The sequence below is a fragment of the Peromyscus maniculatus genome, chromosome 8 (assembly GCF_049852395.1).
Source record: "Peromyscus maniculatus bairdii isolate BWxNUB_F1_BW_parent chromosome 8, HU_Pman_BW_mat_3.1, whole genome shotgun sequence".
Lineage (NCBI taxonomy): Eukaryota > Metazoa > Chordata > Mammalia > Rodentia > Cricetidae > Peromyscus > Peromyscus maniculatus.
Window position 1 is genome coordinate 27213064 of NC_134859.1, and position 15127 is coordinate 27228190.

The 15127-nt window shown below is 40.1% G+C and overlaps 1 protein-coding gene across 2 annotated transcripts in view; it reads left to right on the top strand.

Annotated features, from left to right (window-relative positions):
* Positions 1–15127, top strand: part of Atp10b (ATPase phospholipid transporting 10B (putative)) — a 303657-nt gene that overhangs the window by 179866 nt on the left and 108664 nt on the right. The gene's annotated exons all lie outside the window — the stretch shown is intronic.

The following is a 15127-nucleotide window of genomic DNA, read 5'->3' on the forward strand; positions in this document are numbered from 1 at the left end:
ATATTCCCAAATGGTGATGGAATTATCGTTTCCAAATATGTCTCCTTGTACACATTTGTACAGGTTTCTCCAGGGTACCCATCTAGAAGTAGAAACATTGGGTCTATAGGCATATGTACTTTCAACCTGCCTTTATAAAGTTAAATTGCTTTCAAATGTGTCAGAACAATTTGCAAATGAAAGGGTCTGTTGTACCTCATCTTTGCCAAATCTAAAATTCACTGGGCTTTCATTTTTTTTGCCAGTTTGGTAGTGTGACAGTTACGACTTCATTGTTTTAATTTGCTGATTACTAGAGAAGCTAGGAATAACTTTGTATTGAAGCCGTATGAGTTTCCCCTTCTGCTTCTATCATTCATTTTTTTCTCCTGGATTGTTGATCATTTCCTTTTCTGAATTTGGATACATGCTAATGTTACCAGCATCCTCTCCCAGTCCCTAGTTCATCTTTCCATGTTCTTCAGGAGATACACATTTTTATGTGGCTCAGGTTCATCAATTTTTCTCAAATTACCGATGTCTTTGCCTTTAAATTATAAAGCTACTCTCCTGTGTTTTCAGTCCACCCTTTTTTTCCAGGAAGGTATTTAATATACCTTGAGTTTACTTTCTATGTTTGATAAGAAGTGAAAAGTGTTCCTACTTGTTATTATTGTTGTTAGTTTGGTTATCAAAGAACTCAAAATTTATTCATCCATACATCTGTACAGACTTAAAAAGCCATAGCTGTCAAGTGTCTAGTTCTAATGCATACATTGGACTATTGTTCTATCCTATGGCATGTATCATTTGTCTGTTTGCTATCCTGATGCTGCCCAAGTCTCAGTCTCTCAAGGGTCTTTATAAGATAATTCACAAGCTTTGATTGGTTGGCATTGTGTACATAAACCATAGTTAGGATATACACTCCTTGTTGGGCAGGTCTTCTAACTCTATGGAGGACATGTCTAAGAGCTACAACTGCACAACAGATAAGAAGAATAGATTTGACTCAAAATAGCATTTTACCTCTCTTATCAACACACTCCATGATGTCTCATACTCCAAACCCATCATACCTTCTGCTACCATCAGAAACTGCCTCACATGATTATGTGCTCAGCAGTAATCCATCTCAAATTGGTCAGCAGCAAAGTCATTTGCCCTACTAATGGTCTACAGATAGAAATGTTGCCTGGATACAACATTTAGAGCCTCAGCATTTGGGAAGCACCTGTTACAGAAAGAGTTCTATATGAGATGTGAGATGTCAGCAAATCCCCACAACAGCAACTCTAAGAGGAATTACCAATGTGGAAATACATTCCTACTCACCAATTCACCCTTTCATGAAAGGACAGAGTGAAATTTCTGGAGGGGAGGGGAGGCAGTTGAATATAGCTACCTACACATGTTTGTTTACTTTTATTTCAATTTCCTATATCAGAGAAATAAGCTGAGAGATTGCTGGTTTTGTGCCATTAATCAGTGAAGCCTTCATAACACACTAAAACTGATTAACTGGATACCAAGTCCCCTGGGCATCAGAAAATGCCATGGAGTCAATGACACCTTCCTTAAAATGTAATCAGAGTGGATTTCAGACACCCAGGATCTCTGGCAACATTTGGAGCTGTAATGAAAGGGGGAAATTAAAGCATTTGAGACTGTGTTTTTGAGAGGATCTATTTGCTGGAGGCCTATGAATCATCCCTAAGGCTCCATGATGCAATCTAGCCTATCTTCTTGCAGGCTGCTGGTTACTGATAAATTCATGATATTGTGCTTTCTCTGTCTCCCAGAGTCTTGCCATGTAGGCCAGAGGAGTATTTAAATGGTAAAGTCTTCTATACTTCCTTGACATTTCTTTTTTATCTCTTTTCTTCTTTTGTTGCTAGGTTTATGATCTCATCATAGGAGATTCTTAGTCAGATTCTCTTTTACAACTGTATAGACTCTCTTTTAGGATCTTATAGGTTTTATAGGTTTAAAGGAGAACTTCATGTGAAGGAACTCTGATTTATCTTTGTAACATAAAAGATTATTTGTAAAAAAAAAAAAATCCCCCTATGGTAATCACAGACTGTGAGGTAAACAAAGGGATAATTCTGGTTCAAAATAAGCAGAAGACACAATGGCCAAAGTGTACACAGTGAGTAAGGGAATGATTTGCTTCTATTGCTAATTGTCTTTGTGCCAATGGTTGGTAGCAAACCTTCTAAACTCTCTTCATTTTTATTATCATTGCAAGATTATATACACCTATTCGTATATAATATGATATACAACTTTATATCATATGTTATTATTAATCTTATTCCAGAATAAAGGGCAATTAGATTCACCTGCACAATATGGACAACTTCAGACTTACCCACATTCACATTTTCTAAGCCACAATCTCATCTTCTATGATAATTCAGTACAGGTGCAAACTCATTTCTGAAGCTCTTCAAACTGCCCTAATCTATTTCAGTTCCAGTATATTCAAATATTAAGCCATTTCTAAGAAAAGGAGAACTAAAGGCTTACAAATAAGTAGAAAGGCATATGAGAAATAAAAGGCAAGGAACAGTGAAAGCTTGTGAATTGTGATCAATGAATCATCCTCTGGGTACACTGGGGAGGAGCTCACTGAGACTCAGGGGCCATCCTATTGTGAGTACTTTAGCTGGAACCCTGAGCAAGAGTGAAGGGTTTGTAATCCTGAGCATTGAGGACAGGTCACAAACAATTTCCAAATAATTCCTCTATCTCAAAACTCCAGTCATTCTTAGTTGCTGTGATTCCCATGGGTCAGAAGTAATAAGATTAGAGTAATTTTGTTAAATGCTTTATAAAAGGTGTCAGCAATGGAGAAAATTAATTTTAAGTTTGTTGTGTCAAGAGAGACAACATTAAAAACTTCTAGGGAGCAGGTCCATGGTGAAACTGTACCATATATTATTACTTAAATAAATTACATGTGGCTTATTGATGTTAGTTACTATGCTCTCTGTATTGTTTCTTTCCAAATGTTTCTCATTATCCTCCCAAAATGTGGTCCCAAGGGAAGTCAAAGTCTGGAGTTTAAAGAGGAACACTGAAGGGTTTCGTTCCCATGTTAAGAAGAATCACTGTCACCCAGACATAACTGACCTCAGAGGACTATTTGGGGAGGAAAGTTGAATAGTAAAGATTTTTTTTGAAAGTTTTTAAATCATTGTTAAGTACAAATTATTGGTTTTTATTCATCACACAAACCTAGTGCTTCTTAGCACTGATCACTGTACCTAGGAAGATGTAAAAGGATGATTGTTCCCATGAGGCACTGAGGTAGAATGGTGACTGTTCCAAGGAGGCACTGGGGTAGAGTGTGACTGACATGTAGAAGCCCTCAATTCAGACAAGCACATAGCCGAATGCACAATACTAAGAGCTTAAATGGGCTAAGGATAGAGTACTATAAATCATATGAGAGACCAATCATACTTTTCAGGAGAATAAACATAAATGAGCATTGGGAGTTGACATAGGGGTCCAGAAGGTTGGTGTTGACACTGAGGAAAAGATGTACACAAAAGAAAAGGAGAGGAGTATCCTTATGCCTAGGTTAGAGTGTGAATGATAGATAATCAAGAGAAGGCTGGGAATATAAGCTATATGTGGTAGAAAGTTCTATAAATTATGCAAAAATCTTAGTTATATTTTTTTATATTTTATTTTGGAAAATTCAAAGCCTAGCAAGGTGATGGCATGAATAGACTCACACTTAAATAATGTCTTTCTGATTTAACTGAAGAACAAACTGGGTGTGAGTAAACTTACTTATAAAGAAGGGAACAAACTGTGAAAATATTCAAGCAACTGAGACAAGACATGAGCATATCCTGGTGTGGTGTGGTGTGGTGTGGTGTGGTGTGTGTGTGTGTGTGTGTGTGTGAGAGAGAGAGAGAGAGAGAGAGAGAGAGAGAGAGAGAGAGAGAGAGAGAGAGAGAGAAGGGGGTGGTGGTAGCAGTAAGCCCAGAGAATAGCCAAAACTGGCAAGCATTTGTGGTTGGGATCAATGTTTGGAAAAATGTTTCAATACCACAGAGTCAAAACAGAAAGTATTCTGCCATTCCCTGAAAACATGAAGGATAGATATCACACATAAAGCAGCAAACTGAGATTTGCATCCTTAAGGCATCCACATGGCAATGTCTAGAAAGAGCTGATTCTTCTTAAGATTCCTCCCTGTGCTGGAATGAGAATTTGGGAGCTATTTTAAAATCTAGTTATAATTAGAGAGGATAGAGCTACGAGAGTTTAGCTGTTTATTTCAAAGTATGAGACTGTCCATCCCCAAACATGTATGAGAACAGAGTAACTCAACCAAAGCAAAATGGATGAAAACATGTTCCTTTCTGGAAAAAAAAACAATGTCCTGTGAGGTCCTTTTCCTTCTATAAAGAGCCAAGGCTATGATCTGGGGAGGCCTCTGATGAGGGTGTCAAGACACAGGTCAGTGTGAGAACCTGAGTGGAAATACAAGAAATGTACACAGTCCATAGGAATCCCTTTGTCTTATAGAAGAAGGAATTAGGGCCCAGAAAGTACATGTGAGGACCTCCCAGGGTCATACAGCTGATGAGTTGAATAAACCAGGCAGCTTGATGTGGCTTACATTGGCCCTAAGGATCTCCATGAGATCAGGGTGAGCCCTAATCCTATGTCCTAATAAAGGCCAACTTTCCTTCTCCTATGGCTTCTGGAATTCCTAGGAGATTGATTTTTCCCTTGTTGGTTTGCGGTTGTAATAGTCAATACTTGCTGTATTTCTTTCTCGCACCTGTCTTTTTCATGGTCCTCCTTGTATCTTTTCCCTTACATTGTCCCAAACCTGGAGAAAGCTCCTCTCAATCAAATGATATCATTTGAGGTCAACAACCCTATGTTGTAAAGTTTTATTAACAGTTTTAAAGTCACATGGAAGGACATTACATCTTATTAGCATATCATATATATTTTAAGGGAGCATTTCACTTTTTTGTCAATAGTCACCAATAGCTATTATGTTAATTATGATTTCCCATGCCTTTACTAAATAATTCTCCCCTTTATCCTTTTCTTTTCCTCTCTCTCTTCCATTCTTTCTTTATCTTCCTCTCTAGTGTTTGATCACAGTACATTTGTTCACTAAGGAACCCCTGGAGGCAGCTATCCTACATCAGTTTTTCGCATTTCACTTTACAGGTCTGGCCCCATGTTCTTTGTGCTGAAACAGGCACCTAGTTCATTTGTCCTTGATAAGGCTGTTCCCAAATTTCCTGTTCCATGCTGCCCCCACCTCAGATTTTCCTGGGCATATTTGTCAGTGTGTACCTTGTTCCACGTATATGTCTGAACATGGTGCATTGAGCCACTCAATCTGGACTCTTGTCTTTTAATTGCTTACAGCCCTATGAACTTTGAACAATTTTTCTACCCTTTAGCTAAGCACTGATTCATTCCACATCTGTGAGCAATTTATTCCCTTTTAATTAGACACAACTTAATTATTTTGCCGTTAAAACAAACCAAAAGAATCTATAAAGCAACTTTTAAGTGAAATCACATTTCTGCCTGCAGGGATATTAAAAATGAAATTATGCAGCTCATTTTACCTGTCTCATACAAAGAAAAGATTGGCTGCATTGTCTTTTAATTTCCCCTGATCTTTTATCTTTCATCAGAAAGGTAGCTGGGAAATCAAGGTTAGAGTAGGGAGGGAAATTGGGACAAGGGAAATTGCAGTAAAAGAGAGCAGACACATGAATGTAGGAGACTGTGTTCCTTCAGGAGTGCTGTGTGGCAACTTCTCTGCACTGCTTAACTGGGTAAGTGTCTTCTCTGTCCCCAGATCTCCTGACTTAGAAAGCTCTTAGGTAGAATGAGAGGTAGAGCTTCCTAGTTGCCTATTCTGGCACTTTCTGAATCCATGTTTGCCTCTAGACACCCAACTCTGATTCACTGAATTGCCAGTACTACTTGTTCAGGAATCATGCCTTCTATCTTGAACAGTTTCTGATGCTAAATATTTGCCATTTGTTCAATTCCCCATTACTTTTCTACCCAGCTACCTTTGCATGCGAATATATCCTATGTTTCCAACCATTCCGTTGACTCAAGAACCCTGCCTTCTGGAGCATCTTCTCACGTGATAGCTAGTTCTTTCAGGAAATCCATAATGGCCTTGAAGATGAATTTTCTGTTGTCTGATTACAAGTAGACTACCCCAGGTCATTGTGTTTAAGGACTAATCTCTTGCCTTCAGATTTGGAGTACATCACCCAGATAACAGGGTAGCAGAATAGAAACAGAAATTGCAGAATATCTGTTGGCTAAGAATCACTAGAGGTAGATATGCTCATGTCCTGTTGTCAAGCTGCACACTGCTCCAGTGGATCTCACTGAAATTACTTCCATGTTCTTCCAAAGAAGCCAAGCCTCCAGTGCAGTCAGGATGAGGTGACGAGGCTGGTTCTGTGGAAATTAGACTATGAGCAAGGTGATATAGTTAACTCCTGGGTCCCTGACCTGGCTATATTTAAAGCCACATGTTGAGATGATAAGGTGGAGGGAACTTGGATCCCTGAGTCACTGAATGGAGGATAGTCACCTCCAGTTGAAAATTCTTCACAGGTTGTTCTAAGCCAATGAAATTTGCACCTTGATTCGGCTCCTAGCTTAGCTTCTCCTACTTTGACTCATATGCCACGACCCATGAGCAAAGACTTCAAGGAAGATAAACAGCCAGAAGTCTAGGCACTCACATGCAGTAGCATCTGGAGACTACAGAGCCAGAAGGAAAGAGGTAGGCAAAGGCAGCAAGTAACAGCATAGATAACAGTGGAATCCAAAACCTAGATCTTAAGCAATCATAATTACAAAGCTATAAGAAGAAAATGGCCGTGGGCTGACTTCCGCATTAGAACAATAACTCTGAGCTATATGAAAGCTGGTTGCAGAAGGAATGAGCAAGAATGCAAGGAATAGTTCGAAGCTGATGGGCTTATAAAATATTTAGGAAGCAAATATGGATAGAACTTAAAAATCGATTGACTATAGTAGAAGGGGGAGTCAAGATGGCTGCTAAATTATCTGATAGAGACCCCATAATAGAAATGGGGATTACTGAAGTCAAAGTGAACTTCGGAGACAATCTGAGTTTGAGGAATGTTCACGATGCAATACCCAGGAAGCAAGAGAGAAGGCAGTAGGATACTGCGGTCCAGCTGATGAGAGGGTTGATAATACCAAATGGGAGGCCAACTTGCTGGGTAACAGGGACATCCTGAGTGCTAATGAACTTTAGAGATGGGATATATCACAGTAGACTAAGCTTCTTGTCTGTTTAAAAATGATTTTCTCTTGAAAATCTGTTGGAGTAAGTTTTTATCAAAAATAAAACTCATTAACTCAAAGACCAGTGGTGGCTGAGTATGGCCTGCTGGTGATGTTTGGAGTTTTGGAGGTCTCGCTTTTAATCATTCCTCTCCTATATATTTTATTATCTTCTATAGAATTGTTTTATTGTATCCTTTGGTTAATTTCATTTTAGTTCTCTACTCTTTCTTTTCCACTCTCTCTTCATCTTACCCCAAATGCCCTATTCTCTCCAACCAAAGACAGCACTCCCCACCTTACTCGGCACTCATCCTAACTTGGTATTCCCTCCTCCCTGTTAGATAGAGCCAGCATATGGCACCCGAGTTATATGACATGCTTTGTAGTCTATGAATGAGGCACAATCACAGCTCATGCCCTTCTCCCTGGGAAGAGGTCTAATGCCTGTAAGAACTGGCTGGGGAGACAGCTCTGTAGCTGCTTGCCTCGCAAGCATGATGACTTGAGTTCGGTTCCCAGAACCCCCATTTAAAAAAAAATAGCCAGACATTGTGACACAAACTTGTAATCCCAGAGCTGGGGGGCAGAGACAGGTGGATCCCTGGGCTCCTCCTAAGGTTTCTACCTATCCAGGCATCATGATAGATTATTGGGTCTTTGGCTACTCTATTCCCATGAGGGCATTATTGACTAGGTGGTTCTTAGAACCATGGGTCTCTCCAATGCTGATTTCATTCTTCTAGCATATGAGTCTCAAAATTCAATCATAATTTCTGAGTATAAATTAAATAATAAATAAATTATGTGACGTAGTCTAGGCTTAAAATACTTGAATATAGGCAGCAGGAGGAAGGATATCTTGGCTTCTATTAAACATAGTTTTCCCTAAAAGAGACTAAAAAGGAATAAAATGTTCCAGAGAGCAAGCATTTTGCCTTCCCTTGCTGAGTTCTATCTGTTCACCTGTCAAATAAGCAAAAGGCTGCATAGGAAAAACTTAAATCCAATCAAAATAAATGAAGGAAAAAACAAAATTAGTAAAACTGCTTTCCTGCCAGTCCTCTGACCTACTTGAATGTTTGCATAATGAAAAGAATCTGGGCTAGCTGAATTTTAATTTATTTCAAGGCTAATGAAAGCCTGCTGTTGCTGTTGCTTTGACCCTTCCGTGGGAGTGGAAGGTTTCCTATGGTGTTAGGTGCTTCCTCCCTGTTAGTAGGCAAGCTTCCATATGAGAACTATGGCTTCCCTGGACACTGTGATGCTTCTGAACCTGGTTCTCAGGGCAGCAGAGATTCAGAAGGTAGCTGGTCCTGTCATAGACCCGTAGTTTTCAAGTTTTTAATTTTAATGAATTCAGACCGATTCTTGCGTATTTAAGACATAACAAATACATCAAATTCCTTAATGTCTGTTATCACCGTGTTTATACATAGTCAAAGTCAATATTTAAGCCTCAAAATCAATTGACTTAGATTCTATCACATTTGATTAAACAAATGATATTTGCACAAGCTGGAAAATGGGAAAGTGATTTGAGAACAATTGTGGTTTGCAGATGGTTGATTTGAAGCTCTCCTACGTCCTCACTTCAGATCCTTTCATGTAAGGTGGATACTGTTTAACTGGGTGTTGAATAGAAAAGTTTTTTTTTTTTCCAGAGTGTTTTGAAAATACCTGCTTACTGATGTCCAGCTTTCTTGTATTCTAATTCAAAGAGCAGGGCAGTATACTATCTATTAAGAAATACAGAGTTGTGGCATGGGTGTGGGGGAGGGGTGTGAGTGTGTGTGTGTATGTGTGTGTGTGTGTAAAGAGGTTGGGAGTGTGTATATGAGTGCACATGTATATGTGTACCCATATACATGGATGCCAGTGGTCAGCCTAGAATGTTGTTCTTCAAGATGGCCATTCATCATTTTAATATTTTGTCTTATTTTATTTTTGAGACAGAGTTTTTCCCTGGAACCTGGGACTTGCTGATTAGGCTAAGGCTGAGTGACCAGCAAGCCCCAAGGATCCTCCTGTCTCAATCTCCACACTGCTGAGATTGATCACAAGTGATCACAAGCGATTGTCTCACAACTTTTCACCCTAGCTTTTTTATGTGGGTCCTGGAGATTGAACCCAGGTCATTATGGTCACATAGCAAACCCTTCATAGGCTATCTCTCTGGCCCAAGAAATTGAATTTAAAGTTAATTTTATAGTTCTTATTTCCTCCTCATGATCCTGGACAACTTCTACTTTTTAGTACATACTTTAGAAAGTTGTAATATGAAAAAGAATGGCAGTCTCTAGCTTTTCTTATTCTGTTCTCTAGCCTTCTTGGGTTACATTCATTCTTTTCAGGACAACTGTTCCTTCTCTGAATCCTTACCTGACTCCCACCCTTCCCTCTCACTCTACCCTCGCTGCCTCTCACTGATTCCCTGACCTCCTAAGAACCAAGGCCACACCCTGGCTGAGTGTGAAGTCACTGCCCAGCTTTCCTCTGCACTGGTGGATATACATGCTTGCTTCTATAAATATGTACTTAAAATTTCTCCACCACACCAAAGTCATTCCAGGAGAAGGAAATACATGTGCGTTTTATTCATCCCGTTAAAGCAAAGGTCCAAGAAGCATCTGTTGATTCCACGAGTAACTGGTTGATTCCCCCATTGAGAGAGTGGAATTTGCTAATGCTGAAACTAAAGGAAGTGAAAAAGAAAGGAATTGAAATCAATAAGAAATGTGAGCCAGGCAAAATGAGGAAGATAAGATCTGAGAAACAGGATCCCTGCTTAATAGGCTAGGCTAGGCTAATAGTCCACCTCATCAGAATGACTCCCCCCCCCCCCCTACTATCTAGATGACATTCTGCACAGAGAAAAATAACTCTGGTACTTCAAGGCAGGGTGACTTTGTGTGTAAACTAATAAAGCTAGGGGATCCTCAAGTTTACTGGTAATGGGAGGTGCCATTTCAAAAAGGAGAGAGATGAGAACTTTACAACAAGAAGGACCTTGGGCCATCAGGAGTGCCCTTCCCTGCCATTCTGAGCAGTAATAAACCACACCTCAGATAAAACATGATACAGTCCTGGCTTCCTGTTCCACTGTTGGGAAGAAGGAGATGGTTGAGAGGAACACCGAGGTGGGAAGTTACAGAGCAGCCAGCCCCCAGCCTCAGCCCTCATGCTTGCAATCCACCTCCTCCATCTCATCATTCTTCTGCCTAAAACTCTTCAGGACTCCCTCATCCTCTTCCTCACAGAGTAAGAGCTTTACTAGTCATCTGACCCAGTCTAGTCATTCCAGTCTCAGCTCCTGCCACGGTTGGTGGCCAAGCTTCATGATCTCTGAGAAAAAGACCTACAGATGTCTGCTTTTAGATGCAGCCCTCTGCCTGCAACACCATCCTCCCAACCTGCTTCAGTTTTCTCTTTACATGCTTGCTAGATGATGCTTTGAATAGTGCTGCTTTCCAGACACCTCCTCTGATCCTGTAGGTCTGCGTGTGCCTATGTGTGTCTGTGTTCATATGAAACACATTTTTGTGAACCACTGAGATACATTGCCACCATCCTTAAATAGTTTAGAATGAATTTTCTAATAATGAGTATTTTTATGTAACCAATACAATTACTAAAAATAACCAAAGTAAGATGATTAACCAAAGTAAATGATTATTTGTGGTGGTATTGTGTTCCCCAAAATATTGTGTACTCTAATAAATTTATCTGGGGTCAGAGAACAGACAGCCACTAGATACAAAGGCTAGAAAATGGTGGCACTCACACCTTTAATCCTAGCATTCCAGAGATAGAAATCCCTCTGGATCTCTGTGAGTTCAAGGCCACATTGGAAATAGCCAAGCATGGTGACACGCCTTTAATCCCAGAAAGCCAGCCTTTAATCCCAGGGAGTGGTGGTAGAAAGCAGAAAGATATAGAAGGCGTGAGGACCAGAAACTAGAAGCATTTGGCTGGTTAAGCATTTGGCTGGTTAAGCATTCAGGCTTTGGAGCAACACAGTTCAGCTGAGATTCATTGGGATGAGGACACAGAAGCTTCCAGTCTGAGGAAACAGGACCAGCTGAGGAATTGGCAAGGTGAGATAGCTGTGGCTTGTTCTGTCTCTCTGATCTACCAGCATGGACCCCAATAACTCGCCTCGGGTTTGATTTTATTAATAAGAACTTTTAAGATTCCTGCTACAATTATTAAATCATTACACTACTTAATCTGCATTTTGTTTTCAAATTTATCTGTTTTCTAATAATGGTTATATTTTCGTAATTCGTGGAAGCAATTGTTATTTCTTTTGGATTTGTTTTGATTTTGTTGTTTGTTGTTGTTGAGACAGGGACTTGCCATGTACCCCAGGCTGGCTTTGAACTCTAAATCTTCCTCATGTCTCAACCTCCTCAATGCCAGGATATTAGTTATGAGCCACCATGCTCAGCATCTTATGACTCTTATATCTCCCATCCTGCAGCAGATGGCATTCTACCATCCAGAATCATATTCTATTTACCTTCCTTCCCTCCAAGCCTTTCTTTGATCTGTGATACTTAAAAAATACAGGCTAGTAATTTTGTAACTAACCCCTAGTTTCGGGGGCGGGGGGGGGGGGGGGCTTTCTAACTCGAAGTGATACCATGTTCTTTTTATAGCATATCAGAAAGGCATAAGGTGTCAAGATTTCCCAATATTATTATCCTTTAAAATTAAGAAAAAATACAATTCCTTATCAAACTTTCTATCATTAATTTGCCATCCCTTTCATATCTGCTCACCACCCCCCAAGCCCCACAACACTGGGAATTAAATCCAAGGCCTTCATGTATACAAGGCAAATAGCCTCCAAATAAACATTATCCCTAGCCCTCGTCCTTTTAATTTTAAGGAAACTTATTGCACTTCCTTCTTTACATGGTTCTAGGAATTGAATCTAGGGCATTATAGGTGCTAAGCAAGCACTGTACCACTGAGCTGCATTAGTCTTTTAATTGAATCCTTGCTTGCAACATTTGTTCTGTGGCTGGCCTTCACTAAGTTGCCTAGGCTGGCCTTGAACCTACTCCCTAGCCCAGGTAAGCCTTGACATTGTGGTCCTCCTCCTTCAGTCTCTTGAGCAGCTAGGATTATGGCCCTGTACCACCAGGCTCAGCCTGCTGTTAAAAATAAAACTAACAATATGATTAGGACAAAGAGGTGTTTAAAACTAGCCCCCCCACACACACACACACAAAAACACCTGTATCACCTACGCCAGCCCAATCTCTTCTTCATTTAAAAAGATTTTACCACCCAAAAGAGAGGGGTCTCTGGTGTGTACAGCATTAGCCAAGGCAAGATTTCTCATTTGCATTTTCAACTCTGCTCATGAATTATCTTTTCATTTCCTTTGCCTTTGCAATAAAAAGGAACCCATGAAAAGAGCATATCTTTTCATAATGAGAAAAAAAGACACACAATATTCTTTCTGGCTTACAAAATGTCATAATATTGCTTTTGGTCCCATTATGATGGGCATCTGTAATTGCACTTATTTTTTTATACTTGCTACAAGGATTTAATGTGGTCTCTGAAGGGCTCCCTGCAACCCTGGGGTCTGTAGATTGAAAAATCATTCAGATTGATTAAAGCCATGAGGAGAATGATAATGAAGGCCAGGTCATATGAACATCAGGAAAGTAAAATATTACCATTTAAACTACAAATGGAAAGTCTTTTTTTCCCATAAGTGATCAGATTTACAATAGAAGCCTGGGTTGTTCATTGTAAGATTAATAACAACTGACATTAACTCATGTATTTATTCAAAAGAAAATAATCCCAAAAAAAGAAAGAAAATAATCCTATGAGCCCAGTAAGTGAAAAAGACCATTATATACAGTTTTTAACTTCACTAAGTGTGTCTTTGAGAGATTTACTTCTAAGACTTCAAACAAAATTGGTCAAGAGGAACCTTGAGGGTTTAGTTGTGCATTCCATTAAAGAGCCTGACAGTTGTAAGGTCCAGAGTACAGCACCATCCTCCACAACTGCTGGTTACCTTCGCATCACTTTCTGGCTTACAAAATGTCATAATATTACTTTTGGTCCCATTAGAAACACCCAATAGAAACAACTTCAGCAATGAAGCCTCCTTTTTGCTCATGGTTTCAGGAAATTCAGTCTGCAGTTTCTTTGCTCCATGTCCTATTACTATGACCAAGCCAACTTAATGAAGAAGCATCTGATTTAGGGGCTCCAGTTCCAGAGGAGTAGAGCCCATGTCCATCATGGCAGGGAGCATAGTAGCAGACAGAGAGGCAGATATAACAGATGCTGAAGCAGTGGCTGAGAGTTTACACCCCTATCCACAAACAGGAAGCAGACAGAGAGAGAGAGAGAGAGAGAGAGAGAGAGAGAGAGAGAGAGAGAGAGAGAGAGAGAGAGAGAGAGAGAGAGAGAGACTGAGAGACTGGAAATGGTATAAACTTTTGAAACCTCAAAACCCACACACCTCTTCCAACAAGGCCACAACTCCTAATCTTTCTTAAACAGTTCCACTGACTGGAAACCAAGGGAACTGTTCTCATTCAACCCACCATACTCCATGTGTTGGGGTGGAACACTGTGGTAGATGGAACACAGTGCAAAGGCTCTTCTTTACTCTCTTGTGGATAGGAAGCAGAACAAGATCATACAGGAGGTGGCCAAAGCAAGATACAGCCCCAATGACCTACTTTATCCTACAAATAGGCCCCACCTCCTACTTTTCACCACTCCACAATAATATTATCATGGTACAAATGAATCAAGAAATTAATTCATTAACTGAGGCCAGAGCTATCAGAGGCACAGACACACCCAGAGGTATGCTCATGTCTATGATGCCAACAATGGTCATCACAGCCCAGTCACTTCATGTCCAGGTATCATAGAAAAGTAGCTTTCTGCCTTATTCCACTTTCTGTTCCCATTTAAGGGTCTTGGCTAAAAACACAGGTAGAGACTCTCTCTCTCTCTCTCTCTCTCTCTCTCTCTCTCTCTCTCTCTCTCTCTCTCTCTCTCTCTCTCTCACACACACACACACACACACACACACACAAAGAGAGAGAGAGACAGAGAGAGAGAGACAGAGACAGACAGAGAGAGAGAGAGAGAAAGAGAGAGAGAGAGAGAGAGAGAGATCTTATGTAACCTGCTAGATTGCCATTGAAGTTGTTGTATAGTTGAGAAAGACAGCAAATCCCCCTGCCTCTATCTCCTGAATGCTGAGATTACAGATGTGTATCTCCACACCTGGCTTATATGTGATGGAATTCAATGCCTGTGCTTGCTAGGTAAGCACTCTGCCAATTGAGCCACACCCCCAGTCCCATCCATTTGATGTCCTGCTCTGAAATGTTACATGGTTAAAAATTTTATATCCAGAAATCCCAAAGACTAAAGAGTTCTTGGTAATGGAATACATGTGATATGAAAACTGGGGGAGGGAGCTATGAAGGGAGAAGGAGAGGACCAGAAGAGGGTGAGTCCAGAGAGCATGTGGGAGGGGACCCCATTACAACAAAGCATGATGATGTATATGGATGAAAAATTACACAGTATGCTACTTTTCTTTTTAAAAAAATCAATTAAAAGTAAAATGTAAACATCTCTCATTTTGTCTCAAAATATGTCAGCATAGTTTTATGTGCTACCCTTTTTTTTTTCCTCTCAAAATTGTTCCTACATGGGCAGGGTTAAGAATATTGACTATTCTTCCAGAGTACCCATGTTCAACTCCTAGCACCCATGTGGTGGCTAACAACTGTCTGTAAGT